We start from the raw sequence: 14,323 nt of genomic DNA on the forward strand, positions 1-14,323 counted from the left end.
CTCAAATCGATTTTTTCAAACGTCAAGGCAGTGGGGTGAGCCGGCCCCAAAACGTTTTCGGGCGGTCCGAATATTTGCAACAGTTGGTAACCCTGCGTACGCAGAAAGCGCGCCAGATGATCGAACAACCATGGCGAGCGGGAAGGATAAAACTAGTTCGCTCACGGAAAATCAGAGAAAAATGTTGATTTCTCTAATCGCTGACCATAGTCATCGCATAGATTAAAAAATGTACGACCCTGGGATCATCAGTCGCAAGCAGCAAGCACGGAAGAGCATAACTGCCAGCTTTAATGCCATCTATACAGCAACTCAGCTAAATCGAGCTTGGGAATACATGCGCGAAACGTAAGTAATATTGAACGTTTTCTGCGTGTTTATTATATTAAACATACATATTGTGATAAAGGATAATTTATTTGAATTATATTAAGAGATTACTCATGAATAAACACGAGGCATTAGCAAACAATTCAGGTTAGAAATCAACGATAAGCAGTTGCAATATTAGAATTATGTTTTCTCTTGTGTCAGCGTTTCATCTACATTCTTTGATATGATTCAGAATCAGCTACGCCAAATATGTGTATGTCTGTCACCCACCCACACATGTAACTCTGTAGAAACAGATTTTAAAACGTTTAATCGCTATCATTTCTTCATTTATGTCAATTTCAGAATGGGTTGATGAAGGTCCTTCATTCAGACAGCAGGACTTTTCTATACCTCCTGCAATTCCAAGCCCTCTAGGACCTCCTTTACTTCCTAGAAAACCCTCTCTGCCAACAGCTCCACCACTGACCCCAGTTCCACCATCTGCCTGTGGTGAACCACCATCTCCTTCAACCATTTCATCACCTTCTTCAACAACTCATAGGAAGGGCAAAAAGAGGGACCAAATCTCAGAGAGGGAGTAATGCTACAAGGCTATTAGCCTGAACAACAAAAAGCTCCATGATGCCCAACTCTTACAGGCGAATGAAATTAGAAAGGAATTCTCCAAGTCTTGTGAAGCAGTTCGTGCATCTGCAGAAAGAGTTTCAAGTGACTTTAAAGGGTTGCAGGTGAAATAATTTCATTTTTAGGTGATGCAAAGCAATATTTGCAACTTCACGGCACAAAATCTGGAAAAAACATAAATGCTGCAAAAGCATGAAATAAAACAACAAAATCTACATAGCTCTTTTATTTCATTCTTATGATAAAAGTAATCAAAAACATACATGCAAAGGCCTCTTTTTGCATATACAATTTAAATGTTTTTACTAGAAAATTCATATCCCACTAATAACTAATGCAACAGACTAAATAACATGACTTCAGACATCAAAAAGGAAAATGTAAAAATCTAGACATTTCCCAGTTAAGTAGATAACTAAATAAAAGTAAATAGACAAGTCGTATTTCACACAAAAAAGAGAGAGAGAGAAAAAAAAAAAAAAAAAAAAAAAAAAAATATATATATATATATATATATATATATATATATATATATATATATATCTTGACATCTCCTATGGTTCCATTGATAAGGAAATATTTCAAAACAGAAAATATGTCTCATCTTACTAATAAAGAATCAGAAAAAAAACACTGATTGACAAGGTTTCTGACAAGGTCTTATTTCACTTATAAACAATGATAAGGTAAATGTTTGATATGACGGTTCCTGATACCAAAAATAATTACTGCAATTTACTATAAGCAATTCTTTTTAATATACAGGTAATATAAAGTAAGTAGAAATATGCTTAAAGTGAAAATTAATGATTCATCCAGAAATTCTCTGACTGCTAAGCCATCCTAAAACCATTGTTCACAAACATTTTCTGACATCAAACCCTAAACGATTATCATTATTTTCGCAGTGTACTGCATCATGTCTCAGTTCATATGTGTCTTCTTCTTTGGCAATATCAATATTCTCAGTTGTGGCTAGATTATGCAACATAACACAAGCTGCAACCTATTAAAAATAAAAGAAAATATGTATCAGCACCATAGTTTAAATTCCACACACCCATACATTAGTATATAGTATTTTATATCATATTTATACTAATAATATTTTGTATAACCAGCATTATTTTGAAAGAAGAATAATTACCTCTGCCATCTCTTGCTGTGGGTAATTTTCTGCTGATTTTCTGAAGCAGGTTTCTGGTGCACTGCTTTGGCAGTTGATAACGTTTCAAGAACTCCTCCTCTGACTGCATGACAACTGGATCCTTCTATCTCTCACCACTAAACGTGGCAGACAGACCTCCTCCACTTCCTCAACTTGGTCCACATTACCATTATTACCTATAATAAAGAGGATTCACACAATAGTACACAATTCCCAAATATACATAAAGCATGGAGGCCACAAAATTGCTTCATAAGGTCATATTCTGAACAATTAATTGATAGCATTAACTTCAGATATATAAATCATTGCACATAGGTTTCATTACGTCAAATAATAATTTAAAAAACTGACTCAAATCCTATATCAATTTATTACTTGGCAAAAATGTAAATTATGATTTTCTACTAAATGTGACATCAAGTATAGGATTCTGCACAAACTAAGTACATTAAAGGATGACAATACCATGATGAAATACAGTTTAATGACTGATTTCCGTTTTTCTAATAACTATTTTTAAGTGGGAGTGATAACAGCTGATGAAGCAAGAAAACCGCGATACTGGACACGGTACAGGCTGACAGTACCTTCACCTCACTGGCCTAAATATGTCTATTAATGCACGTCAACCACTTCTTATGTGCTTCTTACCTTCTTAAAAATGTTATTGGTGTCGTTTGTTCAGCATTGAAGTTGACTTTTGACGCACGAAGTCGTAGATAAGAGCTCAGGAGACAGGTTTCGTTTTTGATTATTCGTGGAACGCTGTTGATGTTCCAAAATTCAATGGTGTCAACAAAAGTCTCCGACAAAATATCTGATGATTAAGAGACACTTTGCAAAGCCTACTATGGTATGAATTAAAATACAGTCGGTTCATATAAATGTTTTAGTTTTATTAGAGAAGAAGCTTTTTGTTTTTTGTTGTAATAATTTCGATTCGGGACGGCTCTGGGGAGGGTTAGCCGATCGCATTTTTTTTCGTTAGGGTGGCTATAATATCTTCGGGCGAGCCCAAACAAATTCCGTTTAACTAATCCGATTTTTCATATTCGGGTTGGTAAGGTATTCGTTCGGGCCGGTACGAAGTTTAAAAAAACGGCCCTTTAAGGCCAAAGTTCAAGCAAAGTTTCGTGGAACATCTAGTGCAACTGAATTTCTTAGTCTGCTTGCATCCAAATACCTGCGGGATGACCAGTCGCCTCAAGATTTCCACTTAGAAGTGGAGTCAGCCTCTTTATCAGGACAGCGGGATTACTCATCCTTAGGTGATGTAAGTGAACTAATAAGACGTACATTCTTGGCAGGCCTTCCACCATACTTGCAATCAGCAGTGGCATCCCTTGACCAGAGTAATATGGAAGATTTGGTAGCTGCTGCTCAGCGTGTTTGGACTGTTTGGCAGAGAGCACGGCAACCAAGCAACACTCGCTATGGTACTCGACCAGAGCGAAGCGTACAGTTTACCAATCCGCCTTTAGAAAATGGTAGCACTCAAGTGGCAGCTACAGCTCGTGCAGATCTTACACCCTACTGCTATTATCATCGTGCCCAAGGACACCGGACTTCAGAATGCCGCATGAAGCCTGAGGGTAATGTCTGCTGGGGATGTAAAAGGTTTGGCCACGTTCGTCAACGTTGTCCCTTTCGTGAACCAGAAAGGAGGGCTCCTACATCGGATCCCACCATCACAACAAGTAATTCCTCAGGAACAGCCGAGCAGCCGAGAAGCCCAGACTAGTAATGGCAGACCACTGGTAACACTTATTGTAGACGGACACCCTATTCGCTGCTTAATTGATACTGGAAGTGAAGTTACCTTGCTTAAGACTTCTTCTCAGCACTATCTACACTCTAGCCGATGGCATAAACCAATACGATTTCTGGCTGGAGTAACAGGCACTACCTTATCAGTGACTGGAGAGGTAGATGCAAGAATTTCTGTCTCCATAAATAAGTCATTTGTCCATCGTGTCTGTCTTGTTGAAGGCATTTCATTCCCAGGTGACCTTTTAGTGGGTACAGACTTGTTGAGACGATTTGAGTATAGTCTTGTGGGTGGTCCATCCTCTCGATCTGGTTACCTTAAGCTTGATGATGTTATCCTTCCAGTTACATATACAGATACGTCATCATTAGGAATTCATGTTATTTCTACACAGAGAATATCCATAAGCAATGACCAATTGTGCCCTTCAAATGATTTATCCAAAGCAGCTCATAATAATATTGTGCATGTTCAGAAGAAAGTGACAGTTCCTCCCAGGTCTGGTAGATTTATTCCTGTTGCTGTATCATCTACTTTTCAACCTCAGGATTATTTTCTAATTGAGCCAATCTCTACAGTTGTAGCCATTCCCTGTGCTGTCATCTCTACAATGAAAAAGATCTTAATCTGGGTGGTTAATTTACAGTCACGCCCAGTAACACTTTGTAAGGGTACTTCCCTTGCCCGTCTCCTCCTTGTCACGGCAAATGATGTTATAGATGCTGCATCTTTAGACGAGTCAAAATCTGACAGCAGCCCAGTAATGGCTGAATCGCAAGCTACATCTAGTTGTCCGACTGACCAGGTTAACATATCCCTAGATGATTTTGACAAGTTATTTGGTGAACAGGACTTCGGGTATAGCGATGAACAATTCATGGTCTTTCCAGAAACTTCACTTGACCATGACAGTGGAAAGAATGTTGCCGCTGTTTCTGTGCCAGCCCTGACTAATCTACCTTTAAGTGTTGATGGAACAAGTAACAAGGTAGCATTGCCATGCTTAGACCATTTAGAAGCTTCGGAACGAGTACATGTAGAAAGTCTTCTACGAAAGTTTCCAAATCTTTTCAGCTCTGATATTACAGATATTGGGACAGTACCCGGCGTCATCCATCATATTCCAACTGGAGATGCCATGCCTACCGTTACACGTCAGTGGAGACTACCGCATACGGCAAGACAAGTAATCAGGGAACAGTGTGACATGATGGAGGAAGCTGGAGTGATAGAACCCTCAACTAGCCCGTGGCTTTCACCAGTGGTACTTGTGAGAAAGAAAGATGGTTCTGTAAGATTTTGTGTAGATTTTAGAAATCTAAATGCTCTCACAGTGGCCGATAGTTACCCCTTGCCTCCAATCCAGCAAATGTTAGACGAGCTCAATGATTCCACCATATTCACATCTCTTGATGCTCGTAGTGCTTATTGGGCTATCCCAGTAGCACCGGATGATAGGCCAAAAACAGCTTTTTCAGATGGTGCTCGAGTGTTCCAGTTCCGTAGAATGCCGTTTGGCCTCCGTACTGCACCTCAGACTTTTCAGCGTACTATTAATCTTGTGCTTGCAAGTGTACTGGGTAAGCATACTGCTGCATATTTAGACGATATTGTTGTCTTTTCCAGGGGGTTACAGCAGCATCTTAAAGACTTGGAAGAAACATTGAAGTTAATTCATGCTGCTGGTCTGCGACTAAATTCAGACAAATGTGAAATTGCTGTACGCCATTTTAAATTCCTGGGACATATAATTTCTGAGAAAGGTATACTGCCAGACCCTGATAAAGTCGCCACCATAGCAGATATGCCCAGACCTAAGGATGCCAAGGGTGTAAGGCGCTTTTTGGGAGCTTCAGGCTTTTTCAGGCGCCATATTAAGAACTATGCTACAATTGCCTCCCCACTCTTTCAGTTAACTCGAAGAGATGCAAAGTTTCAATGGACTTCAGATGCTCAGCAATCATTTGATAAACTGAAGGCTGCTTTAGTTTCTGCTCCAGTTCTACGTAACCCATGTTATGAGAAGCCTTTTGAGGTGCATACTGATGCTTCGAAAGTGGCTGTAGGTGCCTGTCTTATGCAACGGGATGAATCAGGTAATGTCCATGCAGTTGCTTTTTACAGCAGAAAGTTGAGAGGAGCTGAGACACGTTACTCGGCTACCGACAGTGAAGCTTTAGCCGTTGTGGAAGCTGTTAGAGCTTTTGATCCTTATATATATGGACGTCACTTTACTGTCTTTACAGATCACCATCCTCTCTGTTACATATTTTCCAGAAAAACCAAAAGTCGTGCTATGTCCCGATGGTGTGTCGAACTACAACATTACGACTTCAAAATTGTATATCGACGTGGAAGTGATCATCAGGTCCCGGACATGCTTTCCCGTGCAGCAGCCATTGCATCAGTTAACATTGAAACCATGGACCCAACTTTACTCAGGGCAGAACAGAATAAGGATCCAGCATTATCCGAAATTATTACATATCTAGAAGGTGGACAATTACCAAAAAGTAAGCTTCCAACTTCTATCTGTGAATTTGAAATCAGTAATGGAGTTCTATACCATCTTCGTGAGCATAGTGACCGTCTTCTCCGACAAGTTGTGGTGCCAGTGCAGCTTCAGCGTTCTGCTTTACGTTTGGCACATTGTTCACCATTAGCGGCTCATCCAGGTGTGTTTCGAACCTATACTAAGGCCAAGCAACTGTTTTATTTTCCTAATATGCTTTCCAGGACCAAGCAGTTTGTCCAAGAATGCCAAGAGTGCCAGATCCGTAAGGGTTGTGCTACAAAGAATGCACCCCTTGCTTCAGCACCTGAAGTCAGCCATCCGTTGGAGCGTGTCTCAGCAGATCTTATTCAATTACCACGGTCTACACGTGGCAACCTGTATGTATTGGTGATTGTAGACCATCTTAGTCGATTTGTGGAATTGATACCTCTTCCAGACAAGAAGGCTCGTACCATTGCGGAAGCCTTCATAGATAGCTATTTCACTATTTATGGGATACCTCTAGAGCTACAAACGGATGGGGGTGGTGAATTTAATAACAAACTGATGTCCGCTGTATGCAAGGAGCTACTCATTCAGTTCAGAATCACAGTACCATACAACCCACAAGCAAATGGGGTAGTAGAAAGGACGAACAGAGTCATTAAGTCTGCACTAAGTGCCATATGTGCTCATCATATTCGGACATGGGATGACTACCTTCCCCAAGTTAGGTTTGCTTTGAATACCAGTATTCATCGAACTGTAATGGACCAACCTCTCTACCTTTTCACAGGCCATCATGTAGATATTCCTGTAGGACTTTCGAAACGACCCATATACGATGATGATTCTCCTCGTTCGATGCTTCGGGAAAACTTGGAAGAAGCTTGGAAAGCAGCACAAGAGGCTTCCCGCGCAGCCCGGCAAACATGGACAAGAGATTATGATCGGCGTGTTCGGAAAAACCTCTCCCTTAAAGAAGGGGCATTGGTGCTCTGCAAAGTGAACAAGCGTCCCAACACTCTGGCTCCAAGATGGACAGGACCTGCCAGGATTCTGAAGAAGGTCGGTCCTGTGGTGTATATTGTGAAAGACTTGTATGCAGATCGCGCTAAGGAAAAGCGGGTCCATGTAAATCAGCTCAAGATCTACTATCCACCAACCGAATTAACGCTACCGTATTCAGACGTGGATGACGAGTTGGGTGATGAGCCAAATGACCCTTATGCCCTAGCACTTCTTGCTGCTGTTTCTTCAATACATGACCCGGGCACTTCTTAAAACGGAGTTGATCATTGTGCCACAGTGCTTGTGATTATTTATTGTACATGAATGTAATGTTTTAATTGTATATTTTCTCTATCAGCTTGGCATGCATGTGGACCAAACGATGTGTCCACAAATTGTAATCTAATTTTAAGTTTGCTTTGCTCAGCTTACTGCTTCCTGCCTCCTGCTTGATGTCAGACCATTTCCTCACTACATATACTGCGTTGGTTGTTTAGTTACGTTATCACCTTACCCAGATAGATCTGTGCTTTATAAATGTGCCTGATGCCGTTATACTTTCAGGTAACTCTTGGAGCCGAGGCAGATCTGGTTCTGGGAGTCCTTCGCTGCTGTCGGTGTCTCGTCTGTACATCTGTGGGTCACGCCAAGACACCAGAGGAACCAACGGTGGGCCGGGCTCATGGATGGAGAGACCTTTTCGCTACTGCAGAATAGCCGTCTCCAGCAGCTCCGGACTTGTTTTCCAGGGGGGTGGTTGTGGTGAATGAATCGTGATGGAAGCTAGGTGCCATCGTCGGTTGATGTTCTGCATGCCGTTCGTGCTTCGTCTGATTTTTTTTTGTTTCGTGTTTGTTTGTCCTTACCTGTTTTAGTTGTTTTTTTTTCCTTTGTTCAGTTTTAGTATCCGTTGTATAATTGTTCTTGTTTGTTCGTCCAAAATGGTAGTTTTATATATATATTCGTTTAGTGTAAATTTTAGCCTGTATTTTGAATAATCGCCCTGACATTGTACAAGCATTTTCCATATGTGAGGGCATACGCTCAGATGGACTGCCCGTTTTCTTGTTGACTGCCCTATTGTTAGATGGCGTTCACCACCATAGCCTTATACCCTCATACCCATGTGGATGAGTGGGGGTACTGCTCGGCGCCATCAGAAGGATTGTGTTGCAGCTTGGGGCAGGTCGCAGGATCTTTTTACCTTTGGATGTCGGCCGGGTTTTTTTGTTCTGCTCGTGATCCGCCCATTAGTCTCCGAAGTTAAGTATAACGTGTATTATAGGAGTTTATTAAAGCACTTATCTTAACTGGCACGGGAAATAATGTAATTTAACAACCTCACGGGTTTATGTGGTTTTAGACCTTGACTGCTACCGGCCTCGCTCGTTTTGTTGTTGTTGTTTGTCCATGTGTATTTTTTTTAATCTGTTATGTAACTGTCATGTGTCCTGTTTCTGTTGCAATATTAACCATAAGATTGTTTGCTTGTATATTCCAAGTATTTATTAAATAAATGTATCATGTCTTGTTCAAATGGTTTAGTTACCCTGCACAATGATACCTATATCTCCGAATAACTCGATTTGTTTTTTTTTTCAATCAAATAAATGTATTCAGATAAATTCAGTTCGTTAACTGGGTACGACACCGCGACACAAGAAAAGTTGAGGAGGAATCACTTTTCCTAGGAATTTTGTCCACTTTTCTTTGGTTTTAATGATAATATAGACATTATTTCTTGAATAGAAATTAAAAAAAAAAACACGGTCCTTCTAAAGGTGCATAGCAAGGGAATTAATAACTTAAAAATAAAAATGATCCCGAAATATTTAATTTTTTAAGTCGCGAAACCCATTTATTCATTTGATCGTTCTTTGAATCCAAACGCATTTAAGTCACAATTTCCCGCTTTCCCCTTTAGGGAAATGCCCATCTCAGATATTTAAAAAAAGGAAATATAGCTCGCATAAGAGTAAACTCCTCTAGTGACCTACGAAAGAATTAAAAAAAAAAAAAAAAAAAAGATCCCTCTCCCAGACGCAACAACTCGATCTAAATATTTCGGGCAAGGGCAGTCCTCGTCGCAGTCTTGGTGATATTGCTATCTAGAAGCATCCATATTTTGTAAAATGAAAGACGACTGTAAGGTTAACATTGTTATTAGTGCCAGGTGGTAGCAGTTAGCGTCGCATCATTAGCCCGACGACGGATTGAAAGGCCAACTTGCAAGCGTGACTTGCGCTCTAACATCGGTGTAGCATCTTCGTTCGGTGGTTTTCATTACCATCGTCGTTATCAACATCTCATTTATCTGTACCTTTTCTCTTTTTTTACTGATTCACATATTTGCATAAGTATGTATATGCGTGTAAGAGAGAGAGAGAAAGAGAGAGAGTGAGAGTGTGTGTGTATGTGTGCGTCATCATCAGCATTAACAGATTAACAATGAAGATCACCCGCTTCACAACCACCAACCAGTTGAAGCGCGACTAAGATCAAGGAAGAGTTTCTTACTCGTGGAACCGCTTCCCCCTAACTCTCAAGCCAGGTACAGAGTGAGGAAGTGGATAGAGATCCAACCAGATCTCCAAAACCAGGCCCTTCCACCACACCAAGAACATATAGGACCTGGGACCACTCTGGCCAGGAAGGAATGGGTGACACTGAACAGGGCGAGAGCCAAGGTTGGCAAAACCCTGGATAATATGCACAAGTGGGGCCTCAAGGACAGTCCAGCATGTCCATGTGGAGATCCCATACAGAGCATGGATCACCTGCTTAGTGTATGTCCCTTGGGACCGAGGTGCTCCGACGAAGACCTTCGCGAAGCCAACGATACTGCAGTCACCTTTGTTCGACATTGGCGCGATAAGATATGAATGAATGAATCATCAGCATTGACATCATCATTATCAACACCATCATAATAATCATCGTCATTGTTATCATCATTATCACTATTATGTATATATATATATATATATTATATATATATATATATATATATATATATATACAGTGTTTAATTAACGATAATTATAACAGTGAAAAGATAAGAGAGATCGCCAAAGTCATGCCAGCATCTACTTTGACTGCAAATACACCTTAAAGAAGCATTTTATCCTGTTGATTATTAAGAAACCAGCGTCTTTCGTTATCAAGAAGCGAAATAATTGCATGCTTCTCATTAGCTTATTTTTGTCTCAATATATGCTGATGGTTGTCTTTCCGACCTACGAAGTCGACGTTCTGTGGAAACAAGTCGACGAGATGCCCAAGGCAGAGGCGCCATTTTGTTTTTTGTGTCATTATTATCGAGCGCTATAATCATCTACATTATCATCACTATTGCTCTTTAGAATTGCTGTTACAATGTCATTTTTTTCTTCATTTTAGGAAAACAAAATCATGTACAGCGATATCACTAAAAATGTTATTATCCCATCGTTACCGATGTGTTACCATTTGCATGTTACTATTATCATATCATTATCATAACAGTCTCTATCCTTTTGATCATTACATGTATAACCACTGCTATCATTATCATTCTTGCCATCATCATTTTCATTAATCCCTTCGTTATTATAATCACTATCGTCGTCATCATTATTCTAAGAACACCATCACAATCCCCACAAGCATCATCGTCATAATCATCACGATCATCTTCACTATCATCGTCATCACATCAACACCATCGTCAGTATCACCAGTATTATTACCAACATCATCATCGTCATTGTCATCATCATCATCATATATGAATAGACGGAGCTCCGACCCCAGTGACGATGATCATAATTATGTGGTGATGACGATCATGATAATGTTGATTATATTTTTAATGCCATTAATGATAATAATAGTAATGGTGATAATGAAAATAATGATAACTTTAAATGAATAAACAAAAATTATATCAATACAATAAATTATGCTAAATGATAATGATACTGATAATGATAATAATGAAGGCAAAATATATTATAACTAGTGGGTTCCTGTCGAATTAATTTCTATGACCTGGTTGCGTGTAGAAATCAATTGACACCCCTGGATTACTTCTTAGCATTATCTCATCAAAATTAAGTTGCAATATGAAAAGAAAAATAAAACCGTGAAAAAGAAACCTGAATATTCTTCAGCATCATCATAATGTATAATCTATAAAGGCTGGTTCATATTTATAATCAGAAATAAAGAAACCTGTCCAGCTCCTATGGAAAACAAATACAATCAGGAAACAGAACTTAACTTGTATTAAGATACGATGATGTGATGCTTCGATGGGCTGAGTCTTCCATCAGCCGGCTAATTAAAAAAAAAAAAAAAAAAAAATCGCACAGGGGTATAGCGCAACACCGTTGTCTGGCTGAGAATGAATCTATTTCCCGCTCAACGCGGCTTAGATTTATAGCTTTCGTGACGTCATAAGCCACGTCGAACACAGATTAACGAAAATAAAATATATACATAAATTCAAAAGAAAAGCCACAAAAATCACACAAGATCACCATCAGAATACAATAAAACTGATTCATTCACAATGCAATATAATGAGAGAAATTAAAACAGTAAAATAATGCGTAAAATCAATATTTCTTAAAACAAAAACAAAACCACTGTAGGTGAGGAAAAATAACTAAAAATTCAGATAAAAAATCATGAAAATTAAAAAATAGCATAACAGGCTAAGGAACTCAAAGATGAAGCGTGAAAAAAACATACTTGTAAATGAATCGCAGACGGAAGTACGGGGTGACAGGGCAAACTCAAACAAATGCGAGTAAAACAAACGAAACATAAAAACAAATAAAGGCAGACGAAGAGAGAATAAGGTAGCAGCCGAAGATCGCACAGTAAGACGAAACGCGTGAGACGACGGGAGATGACCGGGAGATGTGAGGCTGCGGGATGCCACCTTACAATAACGATAATATCTATAATGATAATAATAATTTCTATAATGATAATAATGATATCTATAATGATAATAATAATGATGATGATAATGATAGTAATAATACTAATGATGATAATAATAATAATGATAATGATGATAATAATAATAATAATAATGACAATAATGATAGTGATAATAATAGCAATCTGTGTGGGGAGACGAGAGAAAACACGAAGAGATAAACAGGTGACCCGCTTGACGCCAGGGCTTAATTCACTACACCAACAATTAATCAACGTGAGCCGACTGAACTCACAATGCCTATTCTTAGAAACGGATTAAAAGGTGAACCCGCTAACTATAATAGATCGTAAATACGGAGCCTCGGTAATCCACTACGAAGGCGATGATAATGGCGATAATGTAAACCCAATTACAATGACAGTGACGACAGGAACAACATAACAATCCGTAATAATATTTATGAATGAAAAGGTATTATCAATAACATTGGCATAAATCCTTTTATTGCAGCTGATTCTTACACAATAGTAGTAATGATGATTATGATGAGAAAGATAGTGATGGTGAAATAATAATGATTTGTCATTATAATGTATATATAATTATGCGTGGCTGTTTATCATGGCTGGTTGTTTATAAATCATCCACTTTATCTATCTGTCTGACCATGAAAATGAGACTTTGTATTTGTGTATGTATGCTATTTGTATGCCTGTCTAGATGTACGTTTGTAAGTATGCGAGGAGAGAAAGAGCGCGACTTAGCCAGATTTATGATAAAGGAAGCGAGAGCGAGAGGCAGAGGTTCGAGAAACGAGCGAGAGGGAGTGAGAGCGAGAGAGAGATAGCGAGAGGGAGTGAGAGCGAGAGAGAGATAGCGAGAGGGAGAGAGAGATAGCGAGAGGGAGAGAGGAATAGGGATACTTAAAAAAATCCGATTATAGTAATGGTAACTGAAAATGATGATAATAATGATAATAATGATAGTAATGGTGATAATGATAATAAAACAGAAGTAATAACGATGATAATAGTAATGATAATAATACCAAAAACAAGATAATATTATCATCATTACGATGATAATAGTAATGATAATAATACCAAAAACAAGATAATAATGATGAAAGTTATGAAAATAATGATAATACTGATGGACATTATGACAATAATGATGATGCTGATGATAATTATGATAATAGTGAGTATGCGAGTCACGCTCTCATCTCGTGTCACTGCAGATACGCTTCTCAAGAGCATGTCATTATGCTGAAGATTATGGCACTCGTTCCTTCTCTCAACTAAAAACTCGCTTATTAACAGGTCTGCTAATATTTATTTTACACACTAATACACACAACACACACACACTAATACACACAATACATACACATGACATGTCGCATGGCATTCAGAATCAGCAATTATAAATTTGAAAGGTGTACTTCCTAAAAGCCTAAAGCGAATCCTTGTCGTTCCTAAGACAACCCCCTTACCAAACCCGACCTATGCGAGCGCTCGAGGCGTTTCCAGCAGAATAGACGCAACTTCCGAGCGAGTAAGACGTGTTTCCAGCGCTCTCAGCCATGGGCTCCAAGACGCAGGAAGAGATGTTCTCTCTCTTCTTTTATGAAGACGATTTATCCCCCCACGTGACTTTCGAAGTCGAGGGCGTGGAAACAGACTTCGTGGTGGACACCGGGTGTCAGATGACCGTGGTTTCACACGAGCAAGTTGAAGAATGGGGCCTTGAAAATCAGCTGGTGGACGTCCAGGGATATTGCCAGTGTGTATTTGTCAACTTCGATGTCCTTGGCGGCCATGGGATGTACGTTGACGTGGACGACAATTCCGATAACCTTCTAGGACTGGATTTCCTTTAGACTTTCAAGTGTGTCCTCAACATGGATGAAATGGAATTGACTGTTAACACACCACAGGAGGATTTTGAACTTTACAATGACGCTGAATGTGTAAATGGAATGCT

The 14,323-nt window shown here is 39.3% G+C and overlaps 1 long non-coding RNA gene across 1 annotated transcript; it reads right to left on the minus strand.

The window, feature by feature from the left end:
* Positions 1-1,910: 1,910 nt before the first annotated feature.
* Positions 1,911-2,931, minus strand: LOC147466720 (uncharacterized). The gene is made up of 3 exons (XR_015190826.1): positions 2,783-2,931; positions 2,108-2,304; positions 1,911-1,966 (listed from the first exon to the last, which is right to left on the minus strand). It is a non-coding gene; the product is annotated as an uncharacterized LOC147466720 (long non-coding RNA).
* Between the last annotated feature and the right edge of the window lie 11,392 nt (positions 2,932-14,323).

Source organism: Penaeus japonicus, unplaced genomic scaffold (assembly GCF_977035675.1).
Source record: "Penaeus japonicus unplaced genomic scaffold, GWHDUDI00000001_assembly GWHDUDI00000042, whole genome shotgun sequence".
NCBI lineage: Eukaryota > Metazoa > Arthropoda > Malacostraca > Decapoda > Penaeidae > Penaeus > Penaeus japonicus.